Below are 16605 nucleotides of genomic sequence, written 5' to 3' on the forward strand. Positions count from 1 at the left end.
CGTATATGTTCCCAAAGTAACTGGCAGTGGAGAGAATAGAACCATCGCAGCTTTAAGCAGTGTTTAAACCCCTTCAGGGCTGTCCAACACCATCCTCTGCTTTGCTGCTGCCGCGGCTCTCTGACGTGCTTCGCTGCCCTCGACTCTTCCCGTTCAGGCTGAACTGCTGCCCACGTGCTGAAGGATACAGAAGATGTTGTTCGTGTACCAGACAGTCGTTTGTTTTGCCTGTTGATATCATTCCTGGCTGCCCGAGGACGTTCTGCTGCAGTTTGATAACTTCATGTTCATGGTAATAGTTAACTAATAGTTGTTTAGCATATTGATTCAATGCTTTCACTGTCTCCGGGTCATTTCTCATTTCTGCTGCAGTCATTCTAGAGTCAAGGTTTTTATTCACAGTTAGAATAATAAACATGTAGCATCAACCAAATGATTGTAGGTTCAGAAAACCCCTTTTCTTCGGCCTACAGTTTCCATATGTTGGAAGCTTTATGTTTCCCACAGCTTAAAGCCTGCAGTCCTTCACTGTTGTGGCCTGAAAGGTGCAACACCCAACGCTTGAGAGGCTCGACATGCTGTATATTTAAAGGTCAGGTGCTGTGAAGCGTAGCACTCTACGCTGCCCCCTCCTGGTCATTCTGCAGACTTAGTGTATACTGAGCTGAGAGACATTATTGCTCTGGACTTAAGTATTTTCTTTAACTCGTTTATGTATTCTGTGAGCAGAAAGTAACTGTGGATTGATTTTTAATTATTTTTGTGGCAGATTTTTTGTTTTTTTAGCAAAGCTTGTTTGTATGATATGTTACAAAAAAGTTACTCCTCAATTCTGTGTGTGTTTTCCTACAAAAAGCAAGCAACACCTGTACATGTCTGCTTGTTACATGCATCCAGTCTTTCCAACATAAAGTTACGTTTTCCCAGGAAACACCATAGCTAGTTTTAGTCAACAAAATGACTTGGTTAGTTTAGGAAAAGATGGCATTTGGGTTAAAATTCTGGTTTCACATGGGACGTGAACAGCGGTTTGGTCGGTTAATGTGTCTCTAGGCACTTATGCAACATTTTAAACAGAAAATCAAATATAGTAGAGGGTCCAAATGTCCAAAGACACCCTAGAAATGGGATAAAACTAAATAAAATGTGTTGTTTGTTGTGTGTGTGTTCAGTTAGCTTGTTTTTCTGAGTGTGTATAAGTTGAGATGAACTGCAGAAACTATAAACTCTGTACAGTAGACAAGAGCCTCCTCAACACCACATTACTCCAAACTAATCAGCCGCTCACACACTAATGTCCCCAACAGCCCTCGGCTGATTAATGGGATTGATGGGATGCTGCCGTTTCAGCTTGGTGATCACAAAAAGGATTGAAATCATTGGAAGAGAAAGACGACCAGCGATCCTTTTATCGCCACCAATTGCACTCATTAATTCCCAATTAGCCTCTCGTGCCTGTGTGTGTTTAGTTCATTACCGCTGCTGTAAATAATCTGAGCAAAATGCAAAAGAAACATACGAGCAGCCAACTGTTCCTCATGTCTCACGGTTCAATGCTGGTGCATGCAGAGGGGTTCCAGGTATCTCTGGGCTGAACAACCTTGTGACGCATCGTAGCTGCCGACCAGAACGAGGAGCTGATCCATAATCTAAAAGGCAGAATACGAAGAAAGGCCAACTGGAAACAAACACTGAGAAGGAAAAATGAAACCAGGCAACAATGAAGACACAATGACGTGTGACAAACAAAGCGAGGATGACGGAGGAGGAGGAGGAGGAGGAGGAGGAGGAGGCCAGCTTTCTTTCTTCTTCTTCTGGCAGTGAAACAAGTCTCTCCTCCTCTACAAATAGAAGCAGCACATCGACACGATAACACTGTATTCAGAGCATAGAATTCACAATAGACAGAAGCTTAAGACGTATCTATAACTGTTACACAGTGAACATATCACACCTCTAATATCATAAGTTTGAGTGAAGTTCTGCATGCACAAATCTACATTTATGTCTGTTAATCTTCCCAGTCTCTCTCTTCATGATGAGAAAATGATTCTTGTATTTCTATCTATTCTCAACAAACTAGACAAATTCAGCCCAATAAATCCCCCTTAAACAAAAGGCAAGAAATACATAGAATGTACGTATATCTATAATATATATTATATATGCATTGTGGGTATTGCAGAACAGATCCGTCTGTTTTAATTCTTGACGATATTTCACGGATGTGCGTGTCTTTCTCATTGTTTCTCACTTTGTCACAAACACCACTGACCTGTGTTCATCTTCTTCTTTCACTGATTTCTGAGGATTGTGTGATGAAGTGTACGTTCAGCCTCTCCAGCACCAGAAGGTCGGAGGAGAATATGTTGACATTATTATGGGCCTTTACGCTGCGAGTCTGTGAGGCCGATCCACCAGATGGAGATCAGCCTTCGAGGCTAAAACTTTATTTGTGAATGTTCACCGACAAACCTGAAGTCTTTTATAAGTTAAAACAGCGTTTATCGTCTCAGCTCATTGGTTAACAGGACAGATAGACGTGTCTGCTTAAAGTTCATCTCACCGTTTAGTGCAGTTTACTGTGCTAATTGAAAGTTAATTAAAAAGGGGATCAGAGCATTCAGCCGTGTAGCACATCTACGGGGAATCCAGCATTTATATTAGTTTATCCTCGTTGCCAAGCATGAATGCAAATTAATATACCGTCTTCTATTTATTTACAAGGGGAGACTCTTCATGCTAAAACATCGCTTTTCATGCAAAAGTCATTTTTGAGATTTTGGGCAATTTAGGTTTTACAAGACAGCCATGACTAGAAACTGAAACAGTTAATAACAGCACGTATTATAACCACTGACTCACTCATTACAATTAGAAACATCACACACACCCTAAACCATGCATGACAAACATATAAATGCAAAACAAAAGAAATATCCGGACGGTCCCCTCTGTTGTTCAGCTCGCTATGATACAGAATAACAGAATACATCGACCGTTTCACCAACTCACTCCCCAAACTTCCCCCCAGTCATCTCAGAGACACACATCAACATAACAACCCGTCAGGTACCCGGTCACACCTCCTTTCAACACACAGACTCACTGTATAACATTGCAGCCATTCACCATCTTCAATAAACATCCGGACCAGATAATGAAATATTGCAACATCACGATCACCATTCAGAGTCTCATTTATACCACATTTTATTCCTAAAAACATGGAGGAATTAGATTTTTGTGATTTATAGAATGATAAAAACAGATATCCAGAAAACCTGGAAATGCAAATATTACACACATATGACACACATATTTAATAAGATAATATGCCTCATTTGCGTATTTAATCACATTTTCTGAAAACGTATAATACAAAACATAATTGTCTTAATGTAGACAATCAGATGGGGAGACGTCACGCTGACATCGATCAGTGAAAGTGTTTCTAACCCTGTTCACCAATAAAAGAGGAAAGATGTTCAGCTGCTTTTGAGGACGGATGAAACAAGATATCCTTCTGTAAAAACAGCATCTCACTATCTTACACACACACACACACACACACACACACACACACACACACACACACACACACACTGTAAAAAACATTAAAACAAAGTGACAGCAGCTGTGGAGAATTAAGAGCTTGTCCAGAGTCTGTGTGTACACGCACGAGCCATCTGGTTGTGTGTGTGTGTGTGTGTTGCTGAGCCTGTGTTTCCATCAGGGATTCTCCATGTGTTTGATTCCCGCTCTCTCAGAGGGAAGAGAGGCGTGTGAAAGTGATAACGGATGTGAGGAAGCGCGGCGGCCGGCTCAAACGCGACGGCCTCGTGCTGCCCAATCTACCGATCAAACCGATGCCTCAGTTCAGAGAGTCGGATCTGAGCCACGCAGGCTTTACAGCATCTCCGACTGAGAGAGGATCCTTCTGAGAACGAGTCCTCGCGCGTTAAAAACAGCTAAACTGCCTCTCTCTGGATCAAACATCTCGCTTCCTCTGGGTTTTTAAAAGTGCCAATTTAGTTTAGGAAAGCTAATTGCTCGTATTTGCTCTATCGGATTCTGTATGAGCGGCGCTCTGCTCAAAGGTACTTGGCTGGTTCACATCAGGCTGCTCAGATTCATTAGCAGTCGGAGCAGCAAAGCGACTCGGCCGCTGCTCCTGCAGCATGGAGTGTGAGGTGCTCGGGGAAAATGTAAAACGCCGATTTGATCCGCTCGCTAATTGCGAACGCGGGTTTTTGATATTTGAGAGAGCAGAGATTGTTCTGCCTAAACAGAACTGTGGCCCTTGCAGCACCATATGCTGTGTGGCTGTCCCGGCCTCTGAGGTCTTCTAACAGTCAGAACGCCACGACGCTCTGAATGCTGAGTGAGTTTCAGAGACTCCATCACACCTCAACACACTATTAGATTTATTTCAAGTGTTTCTCTACATTTGTGCCAATCGTGTGACTTGCCTCTCTACTCGTCATTCCTCCAGCTGGCGACTGCACGCATTCAGCATGCATTAGAGATGTTTACGGCTTGTTTTCCTTTTATTTAGTGCGGAAAACATTTACAGAGCAAAAAGATCCATCACAGCAAACATGAAGCCGGAAGTTGTTTTCTTTCAACTGTCACCTGCCAGAATATTAACCTCATATTGTCTTACAGACACATTCATGTTTTCTTTGTTTGTGAGCCGCAACAGTTTTAATGTAGTTTTATAAACTTTGTTCGGGAACGGGACCACGCCCAGAACACGGCTCATTTCCCCCGGACAAGTATTTAAGCTCTACTGACCCGTTCACTTCCTCTTCGGATCCGTTCTCTCATCCCTCCCCCCCAACCCCGTTTTTTGTTTTCCTTTCTCTCTCTCTCGCAGGATTACAGGAACGACTGGGGACTCTGCACCTCCAGAGCTTCCTAAGAGACGACCCCCATCCAACAGTCTCCGTTCCCACCAGCCGCCGGACACCAACGGTCCCCCGTCACATCCTTTCATCCCTCTACCTCTATCCCTAACCTACACCTTTTCATCCCTTTACCTTGATACCTACCCTACATCCCTTCATCCCTCTACCCTATATCCCTTCATCCCTCTACCCCTACCCTACATCCCTCTACCTCGACCCCTACCCTACATCCCTTCATCCCTCTACCCCTACCCCTACCCTACATCCCTTCATCCCTCTACCCCTACATCCCTCTACCCCTACCCCTACCCTACATCCCTCTACCTCTACCCCTACCCTACATCCCTCTACCCCTACCCCTACCCTACATCCCTTCATCCCTCTACCCCTACCCTACATCCCTCTACCCTACATCCCTCTACCTCGACCCCTACCCTACATCCCTTCATCCCTCTACCCCTACCCCTACCCTACATCCCTTCATCCCTCTACCCCTACATCCCTCTACCCCTACCCTACATCCCTCTACCCCTACCCCTACCCTACATCCCTCTACCCCTACCCCTACCCTACGTCCCTCTACCCCTACCCTACATCCCTCTACCCCTACCCTACATCCCTCTACCTCGACCCCTCTACCTCGACCCCTACCCCACATCCTTTCATCCCTTCAACCCTCTACCTCTTCCGCTTCCTAATCCAACAATCATTCCGTTATGCAATAAACTTCTCGAAACTCATACAGTTATGTGCGTGGTCCTTGTTAGTGAAAGAACTGAATGAGCGTGTTTGGAAAACTCAGACATCCAGCAGGAATTACAAACGTAACTGGATGGAGAGACACTGGTATTTGCATTTAATAATATAGCAGCGTTACGCGTTATCTCCCCTCCGGCCTTTCTTTCTCTCTCTCTACCTCATTTCACTAGATTGGGTTCCACCTGTGCAGGCGGGTCATGCTGCTCCGTGGGTTCCACCGATGTCAAGCTGGCCAATCAGCGGAGTGGGGGCCCAAAAGAAGGGAGCCTCAGGAGTTCAGGCTCTTCATTTGTGTTCTCTCTGTGCTGACACTGAGACCGTTGTGAGTCTGATGGTACCCTGGTACAAACACACAGTTGTTTTTTTTGTCTAGATACACTAGGTTCATTGGTCGGTGCCCCCACTGTATTTGTTTTGGTGAAGTAATGTTTACTTAATGTGTCCCATCTCCTCTCACACTCTGTTTGAGAATAGCTTTGTTTGGGTGAAATAAATATTTCCCACAGAAATCGCTTGTTTCTTCACCCACAGCTGAACTTCCCAACAAATCTAATTAAAATCTCTTCACACTTTTCAGATATCCTGCTAACCAACAAACACAAACAATCGGTGCTGAGCTTGGGCCTGAAAACATAACCTCCTCAGAGGAAGTAATAACTGTTCAGTGTGGAACTGAAAACAAACGTCTTAATGGGATTTTGTTTTTCATTTGTCGTCTCAGCCAAAAGCGGCAGCAATCTGAAAATGTGTTGATTTGCTGACTGAGCCAACAGTCCTGACGCGCTCAAACATGGCACAACTCATCTCTGAATAAGAATCAAACCGCTCGGCTCTTTTCTGTCTAATGAAGGAAAAGTCTTGAAATAACTTTTTTTCAGCATAATGAAAAGCCCCGCTAGTCTCTGGATGAGGCGGATGATGATCACATGATTGGATTCAGATCTCGTCGTAGCTGCAGGTGCCATCTTTCAGCCGAGAGGGAATTTAATTTCACTAATTAGGATTCGGCGGCGTGTTTAGTGAATGCACGATATATTTAATTAGGGCTCCTTGTTTGGTAAGAATGTGTGTTATCCCTGATTATGAAATGTGGCCATATGGTAGATATATAAAAAAAACAGACTGAAGGTAATTCATATAACACACACACACACACACACACACACACACACACACACACACACACACACACACACACACACACACACACACACACACACACACACACCTCTCCAAAGAAGCCAATAAAAAGGAAGAATTCCTCTGATGCAGCAGACTTGTGAGATCTTTGCTGAGTGCAACTTTTCTGCATCGTATCTCTGACTCTTGTTTTAAAACTAACCTGTTCACTGATAATAAAAACTAGCCCTCTGCCTCTGATCTGCAGCACTTTTATGTTCGTATCAAGCTGTGTTGATGTTACGGAGACCCTGAGGAGTCCTGAGTTGTGCTTAGTAAAAACCCCGGAGACGGGAGTAAAAAAAAGAAGAGAATCAGGCCGCAACACGGCTGGGAAATTGAGTGGGATGGTAGTTGTTGAAGTAACATCTTCAGGGTGTTCAAGTCTTTCAGGCTCAACTGTAAATGAACAACAAGAAAACCAAAGTGTGTTGCTTTCTTCTTAGTGTCCATCCAAAAGGGATTTCCTCTGCTTTTCAGTTAAGAGATGTAGGAGGAAGTGTTTATTATTCATGTGGGGAAAGTAAAAGACAAACAAGAATCACAGATGAGATTAAACCATACGATGACGGTCAGTTTAATCCAACTACGTGTTTCTAAAACTAAAGTCCGACTTTAAACAAGGCGACGGCTGTGCCGGCAGCTCGCAGCTAACAATGCTAACAGCGCAAACAGCGGTAACAGTGCTGAGAGAGCTAGCAGCGCTAGCCTGGGAGGAATCGCAGCGTGGGAGCTACGCTTTTATCTGAATGTCTCACAAACTATCTGTAACCTCTTCTGTTGACGCGTGGACTTTAGTTTGTACTCTGTGTTGTTTTTCACTGCATGTGAGAAATTGACATGCAGTGGACCTTTAACTTTGCTGCATTCTTGACGAGATAAGAAATATTTTTTCAAAGGATTTACTCAGGTTAAATAAAGGTCAAATGTCAATTGCGATTCGGAGGAAACTTATTTTCGCACATTTTACATTCGTTTTTTACATTTCTAAAAATACGTTTCTGATGGTAGTCTCCGTAAATCCATGTTCGGAGGAGGCGGATCACCCAGGAGACCGCTGTTCGTGTCCTGTGTGAAGTCATTGTTGACGTATTTGGATTTACGTCCGTGTATCAAACACTTATTTTTAAACCCAACGATGATGTTTTTACCGAACATAACCAAGTAAATTTGCTGCATTTTTGTTTGCGTTTAAAAAAGTGCAGCAGTAATCCGGGAGAAAATATGTTTTCCTCAACGAGTGCAGTTTAGTTGCATGGAAACAGGACTTTGCAGGAGACGGGGTTGCACATACAGGCTACTCACATTATATGTAACCCTGTCAACAATTAAGGTGATAGCATCGATGCTCTACAGCAACTCCTCTGTGAGTATCTACTGTAAAGATGAGAGCCGGAATTTGCTGACAACTTCAAATATAAAACACTTGACTGTATAAAAAAACAATGTAGCGATTATATATGTTAATATAGAGAAGCACTGGGGAATTACATTAGTGCTGAGCACAGGCGGACGTGTTCACCACCAAGCAACAGCCCATTAGATGAAGTGGAGGAGGTCGACCGTGGCAGGGAGGGCGAAGTTTTCCTGTTAACGAGGAAAAGAGGGAGACGCTCCATCAATCCTCCGGGATGATGACGGCCCACATCAGAGCGTCACACAGCTGGAAAACTCTTGAGGCAATTTCTCTGAGGTGTCTATAAAAATTTTTTCTTGATTTGCTGAAACATGTCACTGTCCTGCAGAGTTCAAGGATCTGGATAACGATAATCCATCACTGCCTCGGCTCCCTGGACTCTCGGCTCTGACCTTGAGCCATAAACAGCATTACTGATGTATTACAGCGACAGAGCCTGAATAATCAGGCAGAGCAGGAGGGGACCTTTTAGCACGCAGCCTGGCTATAAATATGGATAGAGAGGTGTGATTTGAACCGCCGCAAAACTGATTAAATGCAGAGGGGGGAAAAAAAGCACCGTGTGGGTGGGGATCGTGATTGACTTGGAACACCAGGCTCGGGTGGCTTCCATGTAGAGCCGTCACTCTGAACCCCCCCATCGGTGTTTAATGACTATGTATATGGCTGCAAATGAGACATGTAAAGCACTCAGTGAGTGATGACAGCCTTGTTACAATTCAACAATGTGCAAGATGGCTTTGAGAAGTGGAACATTATGCTTCACCCGTGGCTCAGTCTTACGGACTGAACAGGAAGTTTCTCAAAGTTTTAAATTTAAAAAAAAAGGAGAGGAAGTAATGCCATGGAAGCAGCATTACAGGTTCGGGAAAGAAACCCCCTAGAGGTGCATTAAAAAGGACCGCACACTGACTGTAAGAAAAACTCTTCTTAAAGCGGAACTTTAACTTTGAATTAATGTTGTAAAAGTGGTTTGAAAAGTTCCTCGCGCAGCAAAGCCAGTGACCGGTGTTAGATACAAATCAATGAGTGTCAAACAAGATCCATGTTGACAGAGAGGTGTATTTATAGGATTGAGATAATTAGGTGATGAAGTCAGGTGTGTCAGCCGAGGCAGGTGAGACGAGTGTTTATCTGATGAGAACTCATTTGTAAAACTAACTTTCCTACCGAGGGTTAGAGTTCAAAATCAAAGCTACCGCTTAACTTTTTATATTCAGCTTTTTTATTCTAACATTACGGCAGTAAAATCTGAAGAATTTGAACTAAAATAACTGTCGCATCATAAACTACGTCACTTGCTCAGCTGTACGTTTTAAGTATTTTGCTTTGATAGAATGCAAAAACATCCACAATCATCTGAGGTTTTTCGTGCAATGGCAAAAAATAAATTTCCTGGCGTCTGGATGTCTCGTGATTACTACAACGTGTCCAAATGGACTAAATCAGCCTGGTGGGAAAACTCAAAACGGCAACCATCAAACTTCTTAGTTGGCTCAGCCACAGCCTGCCGTCTGACAAACTCATCTGGGCCGAAATAAATCCATTTACAGATGAATTATTCATATTCCCCAGGTTACCACAAACATTTCCTTTTTTTTTTTTTTTAAACCTCTTTCTTTAATTTGTTATTCAAAAATATGTCTCTCCTCTTGCTGGGTGCACACTGTGTCCTTTTGCATCTTTAAATATATTTCCAGAGTTGAACAATGTGAGAAAATATGTCTGAATTGAATGTCAGTCTGAGCCTGTTTTGTAACTGAAGAAAAACCCGGCATTATGCTATACGTCTTGGTATTATTAGATTTAAAATAGATCCATTATATAACAGGGTCTTATGTGGGCCAAAACACCCACTGTTCTTCACAACAGCGTTGTGAGAACTGGTCTCGTCCCACACGTTCTCTGGTGCCGGCCTCGGAAAATAAGAAACTCGGCTGTAATCATTCGGTCAATACCTTTTGATCAGTAACCCCATCAGAGGTATAATGAACATGTTGTGTTCTGGGGTATAAAACACAAAGTATTGGGAGAACATGTTGCTGTTGTAGTTCGGTGCTGCTTTTGAAACAGCCGATGTTCTCATTCCCTCATGTTCTGGGATAACTCAGGAGGATGATTGGGAGAATATAAATGTAGCCGGTCAAAGGAAATAGAAGTTGGTATGTGTCAGAGTTTCATCAGTGGCGTCTGATCCAAGCGGCAGCAGACGAACAGCTGACTCAATAGAGCGCCGATGACCTCTACTCCTATCGCTCATCACCGCCTTTTATTTTAATGCTTCTTGAAGGGCAGGCTAGTTAAACCGGGACATGTTGCTCAGATAGCTGCAGGACCGTTTCAATTGGAAAAGAAAAGACCCCAGAGACTTTCTGTGCTGGTTGCTTGGATCCACATGAAATATTCAAGGTGCACCGCCTCAGTTTTGTCGAACAGCTAAAACAAAAAGCTGCTTTGTTTGTTGCAGTTAAAACAAAACAGCTCTTTTTCTATTATTTCTCAGGAGCTAAATACAAAGCAGTGAGTGTCAAAGAAGCGCCACGCTGACACACAGGTGTGTTTATAGGATGGAGATAGTTAAGTGATGGAAGTCAGGTGTGTCAGCTGAGGCAGGTGAGATGAGTAGCTCCCTGATTGAAGGACAATTTTATTTTGGCTAGTTTGTAAAGTTACCTCACTTAACTAAAGTTAGGGCTCATAATTAAAGCCACCTCTTGACTTCTTAGTTTAGTGTTTTTCTCACACGACAGAACTAAAATCTAATGAATCTTAACTCAAACACTGAGTTTATCTGTTTCCAGAGCAGCTCTATATTTGAGAAAGATTTGAATAAAACCCAAATCTTCTGTTTTATATTCACTTACAATGAACAATTTCTATCAGATATGACACTTAAAAGTAAGTTGTTTTTTTAAATACTCAGGTCTACAGCAGAGAGATAAGAGAAATGATGTGAAACCGGATGGGAGAAACTAATATTTGTATGTGTTTACTGATGAAGACAGACCCTTTAAACACAAAGAGATGAACTCCATCTCATCTTCAGAGAGCCTGTGATGTGAAGCTGTCCTCTAGAATTATAATTATGGCATTGCAGATTAGCCCAACATTCACTGGGTGTGTTTATTCATCATCATTATTCCCAGTATTATCTATGTATAGAAGTTATATGCAGCTAAGCACCTAATGTGAGGGAAACCGCATTAATCTCATAAATATTCCCAACAGACCAGCAGCCGTTTGGGATTAATCCACAGTAAATCGTTGCTTATTCAGAGCTGAATTAACCCTGAACTCTCATTTTAAAATATAGGAGTGAGAAAAAAAGACAATTGAGTCAAGACAGTTATAGATGCAGGAGCTGCCGTTACATTTTAAACAGATGCTGAGCTGTGAATATAGGAAGTTCAACACCATCAAATGACAACGAAAGTAAAAGCATAACAATTTGACACTTGTGCCACCTGCAGGCAATGAGTTGTACTGCTGCACTTTTTCTTACAGCCGCGTGAATGTGTTTGTTTGACATTTTCTAATTTAAATTCTAAACATTGCAAGTTGCAAACGGCTCAGAACTTTGTAACATTTGTGAATACTACCGGCCAAATTCAAAAAATTTAAGAGAGAGCGATGTCTCCCCCCTCCCTCCACCCAAGAGTCAAAGCTCACGCAGGTTGCCAGGTTGACGACACTAAACCGACGGTAAATTTGAACACATTCATTGATTCAGTCAAAAAATGTAAAATAGTTTTTATTAGATAAGATAAATATTGCACATGAAGAACGACACTCGTGAGCTCGATGTCGGCATCAGTATTCATTCAATTTAACGTTGCTGAGTAATCACGTTTGTAAATTTTGTAAATTTTGTAAATTTTGAGTCAAAGCAGTTTCGGGTTGTATGTTGCCCACCTGCGACCCTCAGCGATAGCAGTTAGCATGTGTTAGCATGACTGTGTTAGGCAGCACTTCACCGGCTGTGTACCTCAAATACTCAATACTTAAAATGACTGAATATGCACGTCCCTACTAGTCAACATATCCTCATACAATGGTTTGAATGATATCTGATGAAAAAATTACTCCTTGACATTTTCCAACTAAAGTCCGGCAACATGCATCAATACCAGTGGCGGGCTGAGTATAAGCTCTACTTAAAACAAGCTGTGCTGGAAGCAGCGCAACTGAGGAAGACAGTAGCTGTGCAGTGAGATAATAAGCTAATGGGAAACAATATTTAGATTTTTTAAAATAATTAAAACTTTGTGATTCTGTCTGGGCCAGCAGAGAAGGCTTTGACGGCCCACTGCTGGCCAAATACGATTTCTCCCACTGCTGCTGTGCTGAGGGACAAGAGAGACGAGAGGGCTGACAGCAGCGCTGTGATGTAGGCTGGTAACTATCACAGAGTCACTGCTTTGAATAAAGTGGGATGAAAAACAAAGCCTCCGCGGATGACAACTAAAACCGCCCGCCGTGGTTCTACTGTCGTGTGGCGAGTCGCGTCTTTGCCCAATTGACATCTGCAGCCAAGAGAGAGAGAAAAAAAAAGTTTGTCATGAGCAAAATTTTACGAGCTTTGAATTTCACACAGCGGGAGTTTCGCTTCAGCAGTCCAACCTGTGGCCCGCACGCCGCTGACCCCTGACGACAGTGGACAGAGGCGGTCCGCGTGCTGTCAGCAGGTCTTTTTAAACAGCACCGGTTCCCCGCTGACACGAGGGGGCAGCGGGAATCGAGACGGGGACGTGGCCAGCAGCACCAGCACACGGCTGACGAGTCTTTCAAGATCAATACGTGTCACATTCATATTCTGGACGCAATTCTTCCCCCCGCGTGATTATGATGGATGCAGAGGCGATACAGAGCCAGAGAGGCCTGCGCCGCCGTTTATAATCAGCAGGCTTCTGTTGGAGCTGCTGCGGTCCTAAGGGATCTCTAACCCGATAGCAGGCAGCTGGTAATTATCCAGACCACATAGTGTTTGTAGGGGCACACAACATCACAGGCTCTCCTCCTCTGTTCATAGCTTCTTTATTCACAGTGTTTGTTTATTTCAAAAGTCTGGTTCCTGTATTGACTAGAATTCTGTCATGGTTTGACTTCCTGAAACTTTTTGAAAGTCAAGTATGAGCATTTAGCTTCTCAAGCGTCCACTTTCTTCTTTTGACCAAGATGTCTGGGCCCTAATGAGATACGTTCTTCCTTTATTAACTGGTTTGCTCAGGTTGCCCCTCTTTAAAAATGAACCGTAAACCTAATAGAACTAAGTTACGAGGAGGAACTTTCATTTTGTGTCGATTTTGACAATCCTCGTGAACAAAAATAGTAGTTTTTCCGAGCGCCAGAGTCTCTTTAGAAAACCTCAAATTTTACTGGAGCAGGGTCTGACAGTCTGCCCCTCTCAGTCCTGGTTCTGGTTCTCCCGTACCTCCCTTCCCTCCAGCGGCGCCAGCAATACGTCCTGGGTCTCCAGCAGCGTGGTGTCGGAGTTGGCTCCCAAAGAGGAGAAGGAGGAGGAGGAGGAGGAGGAGGAGGAGACGCTGCTGCTGCCGGGAGCTGAGCTCTCCTCCTCCCTCCGGAGCTCCGACTGCAGGTCGAAGGCTGCAGAGAAGCCGGATCTGGGTCTGTCCACGGTGGACCGGTCTCTGCTGGAGGATCTGGGTCTGTCCACGGTGGACCGGTCTCTGCTGGAGGATCTGGGTCTGTCCACGGTGGACCGGTCTCTGCTGGAGGATCTGGGTCTGTCCACGGTGGACCGGTCTCTGCTGGAGGATCTGGGTCTGTCCACGGTGGACTGGTCTCTGCTGGAGTCTGAGCTGAAGGAGTTTCTGGTGAACCTGCATGATTTAATCTGATTTTGCTGGAATTGGTCCACTGACGAGCATTAAGAATAACTGAATAGAAATAGACAATCTTCTCGCTGATGGTCTCTTTTACTTATGTCGGTCATATTGAAGCATCAGTGTTGAATTGAGACTGTTTCGTAACCAGATAAAGTTCCTCGCAGTAAACTTTTACCAACCATCCACACAAACAGAAGCCTCTGTGGGCTGATAAAGTAAGCCTTAAAACAACTCTGCTTCATGAAACAAAACTGACTGACATCAGGACAGAGAGGCCAGACAAGGTTAAATCAAGAAGAAACACTTTATATTTTCCTGTAGAAACAACCATTAAACACATATGTTTGTTTGTAGGGGATGCAGAATGGTGCACGTGTGATAAAGCGAGACAATGGGTTGCATGTATGGGTTGTAAGTAAGTACAAGTAAAATAGTAGTAAACCACATTTTAGCCCCAAACTCAGTCTGGACTTGACTTTGAATTTGCTGCAGAATTAAACACAACACTTTGACTAAACCTCTCTGTGGTGGTGCCTGTTTTGTGTCCCTTCCATTGACGACAGTTTCTCATTTCTTTGCTGTTGCATTCTAATAATCAGATTCGTGGCAGCACATTTTCACACAATTCTGGTTTGGCTGAAAGAACGTCATACTATCGACTTGCTGCAGCTCATGTCATTACAACACGTCCGCTCTTTGTTCTCCCTAATGAGGCGTTGTTATTAAAGGTCTGTCAGTAAATAACACCGCCGGACAACCGCGCAGTCATCTGGATCGCCAGAGCCCTGTGTGTGTGTGTGTGTGTGTGTGTGGGTAGAGGGCGGACAGCAGGCTGTGGGAGGACCCACCACATGTCAAAGCTCTGCGTCCGAGTGTTATCGCTGCAGCCCGGAGAGAGACTAGGTGGGGCCAGTGACTAGAATTAGCATTACATCTTCTGCACCTGGATGCTTCACAAAGCGGCCGCTCACAGCTATCTCTTCTCTGCAGGCAGATGAATATTAATATCCATCAGAAATGTCACATTTTGAAGGAAACACCCACCTCAGAGCTGCCCGAGGGCCAAACATGCAGGGATGTAAATGTGTGGTAACAAAGAAATAATTGATTCAGACGTTGCTGCTCTATTCAGGTGTTTAAGGTTTTCCATTGATCGACCTCAGAAGCTCATGTTCATTGATTCGGCTCTACAAAGACTGTAACTAACTGAAGGGAAAGAAGAGATCAAACGTCTTATATTCACTGAATGGAATTGTTTCTCACTAAAATATCTGTGATGAACCAAAAAACCACAAACTGATTCCTCAAACCAACACTCCGATGTCTCCCGTCTGTGTGTGTTAGTTGTACAGGTGATGGGGCTTTGCCACAACATACAGTACCGACAGGCTGCAGCTCAGCATCTCGCCGGGTTTTATGTTCAGTGCTTGTTCGGTAGAAAGCTGAGCCTCATTTTTCCCAGCATGCCCTGTCTCCCTTTCCGAGCATGCCGCGGTATTAGGAGTAAAATATTTATCATGTTCAGACGTCAGCTTGGCTGTTGGAGGGATTACATTAAGTGACAGAGAAGTAGCTCACTCTGATCATATATTAAAGGGTCAGTTCACCCCAAAATCTAAAATACACATTATTCCTCTTTAGTGCTGTTTATTGATCGAGATGTTTTGGTCTGGATTGATAAATATGGATGTGAGACATCGACCATATTGATTTCTAGATGGCACTTGAAGCAACAAAATAAATACAGGAAAACCGCAATGTCTCGATGCAGGCTGGTCTCATCCAACGTTCTCAGCAAAAGCTATGGAAAGTAATGCGCTGCAATTCGTGGATATCACACAAATATATAAGTGTAAAAGACACATGAAACGTTGGAGTTGGAATGAACAGAAAGTGCACAGTAACCGGGTCCGTCTCAACTCTTTTACTGTTCAGAACTACATTGAGCGCTGGAGGCAAGAAAGTGACCGAAAGAAGAAAAATCGAGCAAAGGAAAATAAAGACGAGTCCAGTTTTGCTTCATGCTGCGACGTAAAGAAAGAAAATCACAAAACCTTTTGAGAAAATGAGAAATGTTCAATGTGAACACAGCAGGTGCAAAAAAAATAACAACAAACTGGGAATTCAAATAACTGGTCACTCACTCAAAACATTAAACATTCATTATCCATGTCGGAAAAATGCATTTAGATCATCTCAGACCCAACAAAGATGTTTTTTACTTTCAACAACTCCATGATAAATACAGTTCCTCATGTAATCGTTTCAACAAGACACAGATAAGGACTGATCGATATAAAGTCATACATCTTTAAATATTTACAATTGATCGACTCTCTGGCAGTACTGACATATTACAAATTCAACACTCGGTTCTGGTGCATCTCTATACAGTCTTTACAAACCACAGAAGCAAAAACAGGAGAAAAGAAGACAGAAGACGAGCGTATAGTTCTGCTGGAGTCTCTGCTCGGGCTCAGTTTGTACAGTTTGT

Source organism: Pholis gunnellus (genome assembly GCF_910591455.1).
Source record: "Pholis gunnellus genome assembly, chromosome: 11".
NCBI lineage: Eukaryota > Metazoa > Chordata > Actinopteri > Perciformes > Pholidae > Pholis > Pholis gunnellus.